Below are 17,225 nucleotides of genomic sequence, written 5' to 3'. Positions count from 1 at the left end.
TATTAGTACTGAAGCTACACAGTTTAGTGAATAATCCCTGGGTCTGGCCCTTGCTGTTAAGAACTCCAGGGTCTGGTAGGGGAGACGAGACATTGGATGATGTGATGGGGTGGAAACAGAGGCATCTAGGAGGCATGATGGCCCCTAGGAAGGAGCGCTAAGTTCCATTTACACGATGACTGGCGTCAACGGGGCTGTGGTTTTAAAGATGCTTGGAAGTTCGCCAGGCAGACAAGCCAGGCGAGTCCGTTCCAGGCAGGAGAACAGGATGTGCAGAGGCACCGAGAAATAAGAAAGCACAGTGCCTTCTGGGGGAAGTGTGAGCACTTCAGAACAGAGGAAGCTTGAAGCGGCAGGGTGAGTGGTGGTATTGTTTGTTATCTTCATAAAGTTAGGATGACGGATGATAGACAAAGAATTATCCAAAACTCTACCAGCTGTGCAAATGTGAAACAAGGTACGGGTCTTTCACAGCAACTTGGTAAATTACTAAGGAGCTGACTCATTTTGGGTAACATAGACCTGTGGGTAATGTAGATGTGGCTCCCTTCAGGACAACACCATTACCTGGTGGCACCTGCCTTGTGTCCATCGCTAAGGTCCAGAACCACTCTAACCAAAATAATGCTGTCTGGTAGCTAGGAAGGGACAAGTGGGAGGAGGAGCCAGTTCCATGAGCTTTGTGAGGGCTGCGCTGGGCACTGCTGCTGGTTTGCCTATGCGCAAACCCCATAAAACTTACTGAGCGGAACTGAGTTTATTTTAGGCAAGGATGGGATAAGGACAAACATCCACATTCAAATTGTCAAGACCTCCGATAACCTATGAAAAGGGACCCAAGTCCACTAATTGATGGACCCATTTTATATATATAATCAATTGATAATCTCCCACTATGTGTCAGGCACTGATCTAGGCATCTGGAACAAGGAAGATAAAGTCCTTACTCCACGGATCTTGTATTCTAGTGCAGGGAGAGTGACAAGTAGCGAACGATACCTATATCGCATGCCAGGGGGTGACGAGGACCACATGGAAGTGAAGTGAGGTAAGACGGCATGGAGAGATGGGCAGTGGCACTATTTTACTTAGGGTCATTGGTGAAGGCCTCCCTAAGGAGGTGACGTTTTAGAAGACTTGAAAGAAGTGAAAAGCCTGTGGAGGTCTCCAGACAGACGGCCCAGGGGAGGAGAAGGCCCTGAAGTGGAAACGTCTTTGGGGCACAGCAAAAGGGAGGGTGGCTGGAGCAGTGAAGCAGGCAAGAGGGAAAGTCACGGAGATGAGGTTGGAGGGGCTGCTGGGATCTGGGCCACATGAAGGAATTTGGATTTTGCCTTGAGTGAGATGGGAAACCAAGGGTTGGGTTAAGTGCTTGAAAAGATGCCAAACCAAGAGTGGGAGGTACCAGCTGACTCTCTTTTGTACAGTCTCAATGTATAGGGACTTTTACACCCTTTCTAATTCCCACTGAACTAAGCACTGTGGAAGGTAAGGCTCAAACACCAGACAAGGTCTCTATCCTCAAGGGGCCTTCCATCTGGTTTGGAGAAAACTCATGCTCTGGGAAACACTTCCACCTCACAGAAAGAGCATGTGTTGCCTCTTCTCCTGTTGCCCTGCAGATCCACTCTTTCCCACCCCAGTAGGCTTAACAGACACCATTAGTGGGCTCCCTTGCCCGCTAGCCTCCAATTGGATTTTGCCAATGGAAAGTTCTGGCAAGACAGCCAAGAACTCAAGGACAATGAGGTCAGCCTGTTTATCTCCCTGGCTTCCCTCATGCCAGCTTGCCACCGTCCTTTGACTGAAGACCTCAGCTCTGTCAGGCAGCCCTTTCCTACAGTCATAGCTGCTCCCTTGGAGTCTGGACATGGTCCAGTCGCCTGTCCTCCAAGCCTGCAGGCCAGAGGGCTTCTTGCTGTTGCTAGCTCTATGCCACTTCCTTCTCCCTTGCTCACCCCCATCAGCCTCCCCACACTCTTGTACATGGTCCTTCAATTAAGCCCTGATTGTGCCATGTTTTTCTGCCAGATCCTGAATGACTCAGAGGCAACTTCTATGCAAGCCCTAGATAGTGTAGGTTGTGGAATCTCACTGCCATATAACTCTGGAGAGCTAGGAGCATCTGTGTTTGTTGGAGGAGTCACAGTGGGATTCCTGGAGGAGACAGCATTTGGTCTGGGCCTCTGAAAATGGGCAGAGTTCTCTGAAGCAGAGGAGGAATCACCCAGGCCCTTGGAGGGTGTGAGTGAAGGCAGAGAAGCGGGATACAGTGCAGAAGCAGCTGTGGCCCCCAGAGCAAAGCTGAGGCCTGAGGAGGACCAGGGAACAAGATGGCAGGAGTGGAGTGGGGCGCATGGGGTCAGGGACTGCAGGGGAAGCCCAAGAGAGGGGTTTCCACTTTGCGTGGGTGGAAATGAGAAACCGCTGAAGACTTCTGAGCAGCAAGCTGACCTGAGGAAAGTGCTAAGCAAGGAAGGCAGATCAATTTGGCTGTAGCACATTAGAGAGACCGGAGTGGGGAGGGCGGGGAGAGAGGAAAGTCCAGTTTGGAGGTGGTTTCCAGAAGCAGCTGCGGGTGGTGCCACAGGGAGGCAGGGCAGGTGCTGTTCATTTTGATGCTCTCTCTAGAGAGGGGCCTTTGAAGTAAGGAGAGGCCAGAAGTAATGGAAGGGCCAGATGTTTTGCTTGCTACCTTTGGGTTTTGGAAGCATACGCAATTCTTAAAGCTGCCTATCTAGGCATTTTGCAATAAAGCTCATTAAAAAAAGATCAGTAAAGTGAGACATAATTAAGGGATAAAAGTTCAGGAAAACTTGGAATCCAGAAAGATTCCTCCGTTATGTCCTTTCCCTGTGGTCTGTAGACAAAATTTATCAATCACTCAGGGACAGCATGAGGTATTAAAAATGAGGAAGAAATGCTGTGTCTTGGAACCCAGTTTTATTAACTGATGTCTCCTCTACGATGAGGATCCATACCATGGCTTCTAACTGATGTTGGGTACAGAATGTTCAAATTCAAACTAAGGGGTTTACGTCTTTAAAAGAAAATGCAAAAATCTGAAGATATTGCTTTTAAAGAGGTATTATAAGGAGACGAAGGAGAGGGACATTCATGAACACCGCAGGCTCTGGAATGATCTGTGCCCCAGTTCACTAGGTAGCCCTGGGCATTCAGGTCCCATATACTTTGGAGGTAGGAGCCGTCCCTGCATCTTTGGGCCCTCTTGCTCCAGGCCTCCATAAACCAAGCCTGGGGATGCAGCTTTTGGTATCCTCGGATATAGGTCTGATATAGGGAGAACTCAGAAGAGTCTGGGTCAGAATGGCCCTACTCTCAGAAAAAGCCAAAGATGCTAAACTGACTCTGGTTCTGAGGGCTTCCGAGACCTGAACTAGATGGAAAGAACGCAGCAAGCTGTCTAAGTCTGAGGGGACCCCCCCACAAAAGAGTAATAGTGCATTGGTGACATCTTAGCTGCCTGAGTACCCTCAAAATATAGCTAATAATTATATAAGGCACTTACATGTCCAGGTAGTAATCTAAGAATTTTAGCCATGTAAACTAACATACTTCTCACGACCATCTGTGAGGAAGGTCCTATTACTGGTTCCATTTTAGAGTGAGGAAACTGAAGCATGGAGAGGTCAAGTAGTTTGCCCAAAATCACACAGCTAAGTGACAAGGCAAGTACCCGGGCTGTAGAGTCTATGTAGCTGCTGCTTCCAGCTCTGGGTAGACATTTGACCAGATCACCACAATTATCACCTCAATCTCATTAGTACTCTAAATAACATTTCAGGTCACAAAATGAGCTCTTCAGAGAAGCTGCTCATGTTTATGAGGTCATTCAGCTCTCTGGTTATTCCCAGTACCCTATCCACTAGGGTCTCAGTAATTTTGTCTTCAGTTAGCTTGGCAAGAGCAAGAGAAATTATTTCTGGTGCTTGAATAATTTGGGAAATTATTGTTAAGTAGTCCTAGACAATTTTTAACACTTTCATTTTCCAGAATGTCTTTGATTGAAGAGAAGCTGCTTCATCATTATAGACAACACATTGTGCTTGTTCGTCAGAGATGATTTTGGACAGGCCCACTGTTCACAGCGCAGCGTTCTCTCATGAAGGTTTTGAAATACGGAAAACCTAAAGGCCTGTAAGCGAACACTTGCATTGAGCACGTGTGCAGGCGAATGGCCCTTGACCAGCGTCTCCATCCGGCACAAATAATAAAAACTAGCCAGGACATGATGAACTACTGGTGGGCAGATAGTAGCCGATATAAAGAAGAGATTAAGAGGGAGTTTTTTAAGTTTGGAGAAAGAAAAAAACAGTTTTCTCATGACCAGGAAGGAACAAAAAATATTAGCTGTCAGGCTAGAGAAAGCAATGCTTTAAAAGAACGGCACAAGAGAAATAAATCGTAGTGGAGGTACTGGTAGGAAAGAAGAGGAAGAAATGGGTGTGGAGAGAGAGCAAGAGTCAGAGAGGAGAAGTGGGAGAAAGCGCATAAAAATTTCTATAAGGAAGGAGAGGGCTATCATGAAACGTGTGAGGTGAGGCTAGGCATGAGATGAAGGTGAGGAATGGAACGCGGCAGTGGGACTGGGGCGCTAGAAGGAAATGCCTCTCTTCTAACACACATGGTTACACCTGGGGCTCACCTGTAGCTCACCTGTAGCTCCCCTGTAGATCAGCTGGGGCTCACCTGGGGCTCGCCTGATCTAAGAGTTCTTCCTGCTTCTCTGTCCACCCCCATCCATTCAGAGCTCTTTGTGTTCGCTCTCTCGCTGGGCTTGTTCCATTCCCGTCACCTGTTTTCCCTTTTCTCTGCTCTCACACTGTGTTCTGATGTCCTCTCCTCTTGCCTCATCCACAGCGAGTGAGGAACCCCCCAAACGTTTTGTATAACACGGACCTCTGAGGGAAGAGTTCCTCGACTCCTTGAGCTATGCATCAAGCTCCGTGCTGTGTTGTGCCTGAGGCATCTCCTCGAATCTCACACAACCCACTGTGGCAGGTGTGTCATCATCCTGATTTGAGAGACAAGGAGGCTGCGGATGGCTAATGACTTGTTAGTAATGGGCAATGAATGGATTTGGATTCAGGGAAATCTGATGCGGAAGCTCACTCTTACCCACCCAGATGGACTGCATGTTGCCGTGGGGCCTGGAGGATGCCACACAGTTCCACCTGACCTGGCAGCGGCACCTGCATCTTCTATGGTGATACTTCTGCACGCCCCTTCGTGGCTGGGGAGTGGAAAGGAAGAGGAATCTTCTCCTACCATCAGCACACTCCGCCCAAGCGGCATCCAGGGTTTGCTCATTGCTATCCTGTCTGTTTCCATGGTGCTGTTTCCCAGCTCGGCCTTCATTTCACCTTCCCTTATGGACCCATCTCTGTTGAACAGAATTGCTTCCTCTGGCTACTGAGCTATTAAGACAGCCTCTGGGGAAAAATGAAGAAAGACCCAGGGAATTTATGCAAAGAAATGCTCTATCAAGTATGTGAACTGGCGCAGAATCACTCCTTTCTGATGTGATCCAGTCAAGTGCCATCATATTTGTCAATGGGAACATCAACTAAGGGTCTCACTCGATAGAGAAAGATTATCTAACGCCAAGAAATTACTGTCGGTTTCAGACCTTTGGAACAAACAAAAACATGTCTACAACATGGTACTTAGTGAGTTTTCCCTCTTTGAGAAATGAAAAGTCAACACAATCTTTTGATGAGAGCACCCCTTTATCTACAGCTGTTGCGAGTTGATGACTGTTAGACCCCATGAGGTGAGTAAGTATCCACAACCCACAGGTATTAACAAGAATGAAATAACGTGATGGCTCTTTAGAAAGAAATCATATTTTCTGGGCTGATAAGGCGCTGGGATAGAGCAAGATGCCTCGCCCCTCCTTTTTGTAGTAAAAGGTGTTCCACACGGAGCTAAGTGGTAGCAAACGGTGTCGAAAGGGACAGTGTAGGAAGAGTACGTCCAGGGGAGATGCTAACATCCTGAAGTCCCACAAGGTCTTACAAAGTGTCAGAGAAGACACTGAGTAGACACAGGCTAGCTGGCTCTTGCCCTGGAGCCCACAGCGGACTGAGAACTTCCTTATTTGTGAGAAGGGCCAAGCTTTCACAGCAGCTTCCAACCTCAGGCTTACCCCCTCTGATCCCATGTCAGCAAATCTCCCCAAAGTTGGCACAGAAAGATCTGCTGAATTTACGGGTAAATGACCACAACACATCCGTCAGCTTCCCCTTGAGCAAAACTCTTCCCACCTCACTCTTTCCTCCGTAGCTCTCCATGCATTCTTTCCCTCATCATTAAAAGTTTTCCTGAGAAGACTGGAGATTATCTGTAAAATAGGGGTGCGGGTGAAGTTAACTAAAACGGTCATTCCTCTCTCTGAATTCTAAGTCACTTTGTAGTTTCATCTCAAGCAATAGATGATCTGATTTTAATCCCCTAAAAAAACCTGAGGACATTTTTATTTGCCACTGGTGAGATCATGTGAATAGTGACTTGAAGACTAGCCACACCCGTGCTGTCCTGGGAACCGGAGCCAGCACCAGGCAGAGCTCACTGATACCCTCGCACCTCCAGGCCACCCCCTTTCCAGACTTCTGGAGCTCTGCCATTACTTCCTGGTCTTGCTTTCTTAGCTCCCTGCTCCTGTTGGGGAAAAAGAAGTCCCTCTCCCACCTAAGGTGTTAGCTGATAAGAGTTTTAAGATATTTCCCAACTCTGGGGATATTTGCTCTCTCAATTATTTTAGAAAAAAAATGAAGCCCTCCCCCCCAACCTCAGCCTATCTGTATGAGCAGAAATGAAGCATCCATGGGGCGAGAGTCTCTTTGGAAAGTTCCCTGGAAGACAGAACTCTTCTCAGATCCCCCTCACATCGCCGCACCTGGGCAAGGGTCCAGCGGCCTGCTTAGGCTGTCCTGCCTTGGAGGTTATCACAGGATCCAAACGAATTTGTTTAAGAATTCCCCCAAATCTATTCAATCTTCCAGTATTCTTGCTTTTCAATGAAGATTTCTATATAGAATGATGGGGAAAATGAGTTACTAGAAATGACTATGAAGACTAGCCTTAATCATAATGAAAATCTCTCCTTCCGCTTGTTCGTTCCAGTCAGAACCAGTCCTTTCCCATCAGCCGATATAATTGCTGAAGCTGAACATCCTTAAAAAAATACTCCAGGAGAATCCTGCAAAACGTTTGGGAAACAGCAGGGCTGACTCTGACCTGTTCGACATCATGCTTAGTGTAAGGTAGGCTTAACCTGAATTGGAGAAGATTTATGCCAAAGTCGTAACAAAAGTCAACAATTTCATTTTTGAAACTCCCGAAAGGTTAGGGGTTATTTTTATTGTATTACTACTTTGCTTTTAGCCTTTTGTATTTGAATGTTAGGACTTCATATTGAAACAGAAGTTTCAGATCATGTACAAAAACGAATAGTTTCTCCTGTGTAGGAGAAATAATTGTCCTAACTAGGTTGGAATTTAACAGCTCAGTTGAGTCAATAACTAACACTATTTGTGTGTACATGGCAATGTCAGAAGTTGTGAAGTGGGGGCCTAAAGACCAAAAGTAGCTTACAGATACGTTGTTTGGCAGTGCTAGCTGAGCATGTGAACTAACTGCTAACATTTAAAAACCAGGAGATTTCACATACGTGTCTAGATAGGTGGCTTTTCTGGAAATAAAGCAAGAACTGGCTGCGCTGCTCTCCTGGGCAGCACTGAAGGCCCCCACTCCCTTTCGGAGGAAACCTGAGCCCTGCTGATCCCACAGTCCCGACCACTTCCTGTTATTGTGCATGTGTGCATGTGTGTGTGTGCACATGTGCGTGCGTGCGCCAGCCTGCCTTTACCCAGTGACATTAACTGCCTCTCTCCAGCAGGCATTTGGGTTTTTAACCTCCGCTTTGAGTTCGCATTTCCTGACATTTCCTCACTGCCTTTCCCTGTGGCTCCAGATTTATCCCCACACTTCCTCCTTTTCATTTCTTAGGCTCCCTTCTTGGTGCAACTGCCTTGCCTGACAGAGGTCAATTGCAATTCGAGTCTTCATGCTGGGCCCTTCAGACTAGTTTTGTGCAGAAATACATAGCCAGCACAAGAAACATTGTTTTCCCTTGTGCTTGAAAATCAAACCAATTTAGACTTAGTACCAAAGAGCGTGGAGACCCTAAAACACTGCTGTGAGACCTAACAGTGGGGCAGGCTGCACCCTTGGCCCGTTGGCGACCTGCTGTGGTCAGAGTAGCTGCACTGGGGGAGTCTTTCTACTTGCTAGAAGGAAACAAGTTCTATTCTTACTGTCAGTAGTTTGCTTTCTCTGAAAGCAGTGTTGAGGTTCTCAACTTCTTATGAAAGTTCATATACATGTTTATATCAAGAGGCAATTCAAATCATCTTAGCACCACCGAAGCACGGAGCTGAAGGAGTGTGTTCAGGACAGAGAAGAGTCCTAAAGCAAACTGTATTCAGCATCGCTGCTTAGATGTCTAATAAACAGGGATCTCGAACTTCACCTGTCTCATGTTGCATGTCTGGTTCCACCTCTCCAAACCTGTTTATCCCGGTGCATTCCCTATCTGAGCAAATTGCAACTCCAGCCTTCAGATGCTCGGCTAAAGCCTTGGACTATTCTTGATTTCTCTCTGGCTCTTCCCCCTCACAGCCCCTCCATCTGCCAATGCTGTTGGTTATACATCCCAAAATGTCCAAAAGCCATCCAGTTCTCACTACTGCCACTAATATCAGCACGATCAGAGGCGCCGCGGTCTCACCTGAGTTACAGAAATACCTCTCACCTGTCTCCCTTGCCCCGTTTTGCTGGTTCTCCACACGCTGGCCATGCTGAGCTCTTGAAAAGGCAAGTGAGATGGATTGTGTCTCTCCTCTTTTCAAAACTCTCCAAGTTTCCCATGAGCCGAGGAAGAGTCCAAGTCCCGAGAGGGCCAGAGCTCCTGGAAGATGGGCGTGCTCTGGGTCCCCTCGTGTCCCGAGCTCTCTGAACTTCGGTGCTGTCCACCCTGCCTCGCTCGCCTTGCTGCAGCCCCACAGTCCATTGCTGTTCCTCAAGTGCACCGTGCGTGTCCTGCCCCAGCTTCTGCGTCTCCTGGGTCCTTTGCCCCGAATGCTCCCCTTAGGAGGCCTTCATCTCCTTGAGATCTTGGCTCAATGTAGCCTCTTGCTGAGGCCTTCCCTGACCCTGTTTCAAGGGTTTTCTCTTTGCCACATGTATTTTATTCACTTGTTTTCTCTTCCTCTCCCCAAACAATGGACACACCCACAATGGATACACCCACAATGGATACACCCACAATGGATACACTCCATAATGGATAAACCCCACAATGGATACACCCACAATGATACACCCACAATGGGTGCACCCACAATGGATACACCCACAATGATACACTCCATAATGGATAAACCCCACAATGGATACACCCACAATGATACACCCACAATGGGTGCACCCACAATGGATACACCCACAATGATACACCCACAATGGACACACCCACAATGGATACACCCACAATGGATACACCCACAATGGATACACTCCATAATGGATAAACCCCACAATGGATACACCCACAATGATACACCCACAATGGGTGCACCCACAATGGATACACCCACAATGATACACCCACAATGGATACACCCACAATGGATACATCCACAATGGATATACCCCACAGTGTATACTCCCACAATGGATATACCCACAATGATACACTCACAATGGGTACAACCACAATGGATACACCTACAATGGATACACCCACAATGGATACACGCTTAGTGATACACGCACAATGGGTACAACCACAATGGATACAACCCACAATGTATGCTTTATGAGGGCAGGGACTTTTTCTTTTTTCCATGACTGTTTTTCAGTACCTAGAACAGTGCCTGAGGCATAGTTCCTCAATAAATATTTGATGAACGAATTAGGTAGAAATGCCATCAATTTAAACTTCTCTTTTGTCAGCATTCAAGTCTGCAAAGAAGAATGCATACTTCCAATTATAAGCATATTTGGCTGATCTTTGAAAGGATAGAAGCCAAAATAAAAAGACTTGTTTCTTACGTTTGCTGAACATGACCAGCGATTCCTGGTTTATCAGAGCTGATCCCCACTGCTGAATTCCAAACATGTGCTGTGGGGGAGAAAGACAGCTCCTCCACCCTCTAGGTCCTTCTGGCTGGTCTAAGAATTAAATTGACGTGAGACAGAATAACAGGAGAAAATCAAGCAAAGTTTAATAACATGCATACAAGGGAGAAACCCAGGAAAACTGAGGAACTCACCAGAATGGCCAAAGCTGCCAACATAAAAGCAATTTTCAACTCAAGACAAAGGAAGATGTTGGGGGTAGTGGTTTGGGCTTCAAAGGGGAGGGAGGCAGTTTACATGGAGATGAAAATGCAGATATGTGTTAAACAAGTGATTGCTGGGCCAGCTGTAGACAGTGTTATCCTATGGTACTAGCTCCTTCCTGGAATAGGCCTTCTCTCTTAAATTCTTTTAGGCAGTTAGGGGGAAGGTCAAAGTTTCTTTTAGAGTCTTTTGTTCTTAAAAGTAATCAAAGCAGAGAGACACATTTGAAGGTGACCAATTCTGATCCCCCACATGCAACTTTAATATCTGAATAAAGGAAAATTCACTGTCTCAAGTTAAGTCATACTAAGGGGTAAAGGATATGGTGTTGACATTATGATGACTCTGCTTGCTCTTGTCAACTGCACGGAGGTTTCCTGTGCATCTTTAAAAGGCCCTTGGGAGGCGTGTTTAGGCCGTGGGGCTATAGGGCACGTTTCTGGTTTGAGTTCCACTCTGTTAGTTCAGTGGCATAACTGACCACTGCATTTGTTTGGTTAAATTAATTAAACAAGGAGGCTGAAACGCCCTAACAGTCTACATATGTAAGCAAACCCAAACCTAAGCCTGTAAGTCCCTCAAGGTTAAGAAATTGAAACCTGAGGACAGCTAATCACAAACAGCCAACTAGGCTTTCCCAAACAAGGTCAACACTAACCTGCAGCCAATGGAATAGTTCCGTTACTTTGCTTCTGCATCTTCGCTATGAAAGTCTCTCCTCCGCTCCGGGCGGTGGAGCGCTCCTAGCCATCGCCCGCTCGGCATGGCCTGATCCAAGTCGATTTCTGCTCACGTCCACTCTTAAAATTTTTAATATGCCTCAGTTTATCTTTTAACAGTTCTGACACCTCAATGTGGGTTAAGATGTTACAACTCTTAGACCTATATTATTTAAACGCATGGTGCTTCTCCTGAACTTGAAAAAACCTAACTCCAGGAAAAAAAGACAAAAACAAAACTCAACAGAAATGCTTCCTGCCTCAGTAGAAACTATTACAAAACAAACAAAATGGACTTTGTATTGATCGTCATAAAGTTTCTGTTAGCTGTGGATCTGTTCCGGTCGATTTTGACATGGGGGTCATCCTTGCTCGTTGTACATGCCATCAAATAAGTTAAAATGGGATGTGATCAATTGTCCAATGAGATGATTAGTTCTGGAGTGGATGTTCACCTATTTCAGGGGATTTCTAAACCCTGACTTTTCTTCAAAGCCCTGGGAGACAATGTAAAACTGGGTAGGTGATAACAGCTAATATTTACACAGCCCTCTCCCTGACAGGTGCTGTTCTGAGGGCCTTATGTGTGTTTACTAACCACAGGGGTGTGAGGTGGAGACGGCTGTGCATGAGGAAAAGCTTTCCTCCTCCCGCCTAGGGTCCCTGGTTGGATCAGAAGCTTCAACTGACAAAGACTGATTCACAGGAGAAAAGCACATGTTTTATTAAATTTTTACATGTACACGGGAGCCTTCACAAGAGAATCAAGACCCAAAGAAGTGACCAGAGCAGGAAGCTTCTATACCTTTCAGACAAAGAAACAATAAATTGGTGAAGAATTGACACGACAAAGGGGTTTGGGCTAGAGATAATAAATGGTGAATAAGTGACAAGGAAGATAAGGGCTAGTTTCACAAGGTTTGTTTGTATGGGTTTCTTGGCCCCAAATTCCCCATCCCTGGGCTGAGACTGTCTTCCCTCCTCCTGGTTTAGGGAAGCCCCTCTGCTAGTTGTGTTTTGTGACCTGTTTCAGGGAAGAAGAGGGGTGGGGGTGGTCAGAGTGACCGTCCTGCTTCCGCCGTTCTTCTTAAATCTTTCAGCTTAAGCTATTCAGTATACCACGGGGCCATATTTTGGGGTGGTGTGTTCTGAACCCCATCACTGTTATTATCTCCACTTTACAGACAAGGAAACTAAGGCAGAAAGAGCTTCAATAACTGGCCTAAGGTCACAAACCTAGTTCTTTGCAGGGCCTGGTTTGGGCCCAGGTAGTCTTGTCACCGAGCCCTAAGGGACCAGTGACCCTTACGTGGGTCCTTCTGCCTGGAGACACCCACACCAATCGAAGGAGATGGGGTTTGGAACAGCAGAGCAGAAGCGTCATTCATGGATCCAAGAACGGAGGAGGCAGAGCTCCTGCTCTCAAACTCCTTCTCCCCGAGAGGAAGGTGAGCAGGGCTCTTAGAGATGTGAAGGGGGAGGGGTGGGGGCATTTGCGGGCATGTGCAGATCTTCCCTTCTTGCACACGGCACCTTTTGCACACGGCACCTTTTGCACACGGCACCCCGTTGCCATCTTGGACCTTTCTGGGTTGGGTGGGTTCCGCTGCTTAGCCATCTGGCGTTGTTCTGCCTTGGTTTCTGGAAGTGAGCATAACTTAAAGACAAAACATTAGACGCGGAAAACGTTTTTAGCGACTTCCCTGGGTGAAGGTCTGGCTCCAGACTCCAAGCTCTTAAACATTGCTTTAAAAAAAGAGAATAATATTGTGATATAATAAGAAATATGCTTGGTCTTTGTCCCCACTTTCTGGCACAGAGCTCCTAAAGTCCTGGAGTTTCCTGAGAAACAGGAGTGACTTTTGTTCTCCCAGGAGCCTCTTTGGCGCTCCCCTGAGTCTATGCTAATGAAGCGGCTTTAGCTTGGCCTCAGAAAGGGGCTGGTCACTGGAAAGAGCAAGGATTGGAGGGCTGGAACACTGAGCCCTGCTGAAGTTGAGGATGAAGCTTGAACCTGTGGGGTCTGACGCTGTCTCCAGGCAGACAGCGTCAGGATGGAGGGAAAGTGTAGGACACCCGGTAAATGTCTTCTGAGAATTGAAGAGTTACTTGGCCATGTCAGAAAACACTCCAGAAATGCAAAAAAACAGAACTCAAATAAGAAGATATTTATGAAGTCTCATTCAAAGGTAGTAAGAAAGTTCTGCGGGAGGTCCAAGATAAACTCTCTTGCAGAATCGATAGCACTGTTTTGATTTTGACAACCTTTGAACAGATAAATCCAATCAAGAATGTAGAAATCCAACATCAAGCACCAAAACTCTTGTGGAAACTCTTTCATCTCCCCACAATCTTCACCTCTCTGATGGGAAATCCCAGAAGCGACTAGATATCGTTCTACATCAGAAGGATGGTATAAGGGCATGGCAGGATATTCTGCTCAGAGATTTTTACTGAGGCCAGTTCAGGACCCATGACACCACCAGACATCAGAGAGTGGAGCATGGGGTGGTTCTTCAATCTCGGCCACCCGCAGGGCAATATGTATATGACGCCAGGGACAGGCTGGTTACCCTTCCCAGGTAGAAAAGGCCAGGAACCTGTAAAGAAGACAGCTTCGCCTCTTGTAAACGCTGGCCACGTGTACCAGGCACGCTTTCAGAATGCATGCCAGCTTGTTCCCACCGCACACTTCTGAAGCAACGAGTCTCCCGACGTTGTAACTTGTGAACGTATTCCTTTTCTTTTCAGTCGGCTTTCGGAACAGTTTTTTAGTTTTTAATGTTAAGAACTAAATAAAACTGAATTTCTTTAAATTATTTAATTTAGTAATTTAGAGAAAATAATTTAAAAAGAAAAATAGATAATTCATCAAGTTTCAAAAGGTTTTTATGAAGCTATCTTTTCAATAGAAACATATCGTAATTAACTTTGGAAAAACAAAACTTTCAATACCTCTTATTGTTATGCTTAAAACATAGTTTACCAATATAATGTAAAAACTTTTTTCCTAGATACACCATTTCAATTTTCTCCAAAGCACAAAGGAAGAGCATTGTGATGACAGTAAGGACTCACGAAATGCTGGTTCAATACACCTTGGGTATCAGAGGCCATAGCGATCCTTCGAAGATGTGAATCTGGCTGAGTTATTCTCTATTTCATGTTTCCACGGCTCCTTACTGCTCCAGGAATAAGTCCACATTCCTCAGCCTAGAGTCTAGGGTGAGCAGGAGCCACATGCTGCCAGACCTTTGAACCGCTCCCTCCCCCTTCCCTCCCTCCTGTGTCTGGACCGCCTTCCTGGCCCTCTCCCCTCGCCCCTCACCCCTCTGCTGCTCTTGCTGCCTCAGGTCTCAGTGGGACGCTCCTGGTCTCTCCCAAACCCCGCCCCCCAGCAAGACTTCCGCGTGTCTCTAGTCTACACCTTCAGTGAAGAGAGAGACGACGTTTTCTCCCTCACATCCACGGCGTCCAGCACAGTGCTGACACACAGTCTGTGGCAGATAAATGTCTGTTCAATCAACCAACAAGCAACATTATCAAAACAGTGATGCAAGACCAAATTAGGTCACATGCTTCTAGATACCCAGTCAAATGCCATCCGTGGCACACGCTCCATCTGCATTATCCTTTGAAAACGTTTTTAATTCTTCCCGCAAGTAATATTTGAATGTCTACTACCTGCCAGGTACTGTCCTAGGTGCTTGGGATACACATTGTTGAACAAAACTAAGGTCCCTGTCCTGCTGGGTCTTATATTCTCACAAGAGGACAGACAATAAACATAATCAGTAAGTGATGATATACGACCTTAGGTGATAGTTGCTATGGAGGAACAATGGAGCAGGGTGAGGAGGAGCAGCATGCGGGAGGGCAGGGTGCAGGCTGCAGTTTTAATGAGGGCGTTGGGTAGACCTCTCTGAGACGGTGACACTGAGCACATATCAGAAAGAGTAAGCAAGTGTTCGCCCCGTGGACACCGAGGGGAAGGACCCAGGCAGAGAACGGTAACGCAGGCGCCGGATCCCTGGGGAGAATTTCCTCAGCCCACTCCAGGAACAGCCTAGAGGCCAGAGTGGTTGGAGCAGAGCGAGTCGGGGTGGAGGGGGTGCTGTGGGCAGAGAGCAGAAGGCAGGTAGGATGCCCAGGGCAGGCGAGGGGCCGTAGTTCCCCTCGAGTGAAGTGGAGAGCCACGCCGGATCCCAGGCAGAGGACTGACACGATTTGGCTTACATTTTAAATATATAAGCACTATTTGGGGAATAAGCTCTTTTTCAGTAAACAAGAGAATGGTCTTTCTTAATTGATAGTTTCCGCTTTCACGTCTCTTGAACATTTTCTTGTGCAGCCAATTCTGGGCCAAAGGATGAGTGTTATCCTGTATGTCTCACTCTTTATCCAGTATTTCTCAGCCAAGTGTTCTGGCACATGGGAATGTTATGACCTGTGGCCAGGATTTTCCCAAAATTCACAGCCAAGTCGATTTTTTGGACACTGTCTTAAGGTGGAACATAGAAAAAAAATGTAATTTTAGTTCTGATTTTAAAATATGATTTCAAAATAAGTAGTGGTATGAGTTCTTAAAATAAAGGACACAGGATTCATGACACAATACAAGAATTTATAATTATAGCTACATAATTGTCCTGCAAAATGTTACAGCATTGTTGGATCAGTGCTCCCTGTGGACCTTTGGAACAACACCAGCATCAGAGAAGCCGTCACTTCCAATCCTTGTCAGCTCTTACCAGAGCAGAGCAAGATGTATACATTTATTGGAATGGGTCCTAGAAATGTTTTGACATCAGCCAAAAAGCAAAGCCACATAAGGCTATTTCCAAAGTAAACAAGAGAAAATATTTTATATTTTATAATTAAAAATTAATGATATGGGAAAATACTTATAATGATACGTTTGATGCAGAATGAAACCAGATTCAGACCCATGGCCTCAGCATACACAAATATGTGATAGAAATAAAAACTGGGTGGAGATACTAAATTGTTAACAGTGGTTATCTTTGAATGGTGATGTCATAGGAGGGTTTATTTTTCCGCACATCATTTATAATAGATAACCATGTATAGTATTTTTAATGCTTTTCTATTTTGACATAAATTATATGTTTCAATATATAAATCTATTTAATATTTTCTGTATGTAAACTTTCAAGATTATTTTTAAAGAAAATAAAAATATAGTCAGGGAATACCTAAGAAGTAAAAAAAAGTGAAATCTTTTGATCTAGTCAATGGTACAAAGCAGATACCAGAATATAGTATAGATTGGAACACCTTATTTGAAGACAATTATGAATTTTCTAGATGCTAAATCAATGCCATTAGCTGCTATCAATTTAAGCAAAATAAGTTAGTAACAGTCTCTTTGGCGCTAACTGTAGGGTATTTGACCATTTACCAAATTATTAATGAAACTAGCTTTAGAGAGATCCTTAAGATGGTGCAAGCCTTAAAAGTGCTGTCATTAAGGAATAGATAACCGGGATAAATATTTCATGGAAAAATCAACAAGGAAAAGGAAAGTTTGCATAAGAATCTAAACTCCAAATACCTACAAGTGTCCTTACTGGGAAGTGTGGAATAGAACTAATGCTAATTTTCAACTCCTGATGCACTTGTTCAAAATCCTCCACACAGCATTGCGGGTGGAAAAACATCATTGCTTTCCAGGTTGGAAGGCGCTCTTCTGGTACGTTTGTCCAGTGAAATCCTGCCTTAACACCTGGCTTGATATAAATAGGAAATAGTGGCATCTCTGTTTCTGTAGGGGGCTTTTCAGCCTTTCAAAGGCAACCACTTCTAACGGGTGTGATTCCTTTAAGAACACATGCTTTTGGTTTTTTTCCTGTTAAGTCTTTGCTCTAGAAACTTTGGAAAAATCAGTGTGTTTCGAGCTCCATTTCATGGAGAGCCAGTTGTGTTCAACGATCCCAAAGCATGCCCACGAGGTCTTCCTTCTCCTTGGAGTTCTTCTTCCACAGTTAGCTTATTCTCACATTTCATGGCCCCAATTGTCCCAGGCCTCCCTCAACAGCAAGTTAAGTACAGGGGTGT

General features: G+C 45.6%; 1 long non-coding RNA gene across 4 annotated transcripts; it reads left to right on the top strand.

The window, feature by feature from the left end:
• Positions 1-305: 305 nt before the first annotated feature.
• Positions 306-8,970, top strand: LOC139083419 (uncharacterized). Of its 4 annotated transcripts, none has more exons than XR_011540123.1 (4): positions 321-357; positions 969-1,048; positions 4,882-5,794; positions 7,147-8,969. It is a non-coding gene; the product is annotated as an uncharacterized lncRNA (long non-coding RNA). The 4 variants fall into 4 exon arrangements; XR_011540124.1 differs by having other exon boundaries at positions 342-457; positions 7,147-8,970; XR_011540126.1 differs by lacking the exon at positions 969-1,048 and having other exon boundaries at positions 306-357.
• The last annotated feature ends 8,255 nt before the right edge of the window (positions 8,971-17,225 follow it).

This window comes from Equus przewalskii, chromosome 5 (assembly GCF_037783145.1).
Source record: "Equus przewalskii isolate Varuska chromosome 5, EquPr2, whole genome shotgun sequence".
In the NCBI taxonomy this organism is placed as follows: Eukaryota; Metazoa; Chordata; class Mammalia; order Perissodactyla; family Equidae; genus Equus; species Equus przewalskii.
Note: the sequence above shows the minus strand (reverse complement) of the source record. Positions and strands in the feature narration are given on the sequence as shown.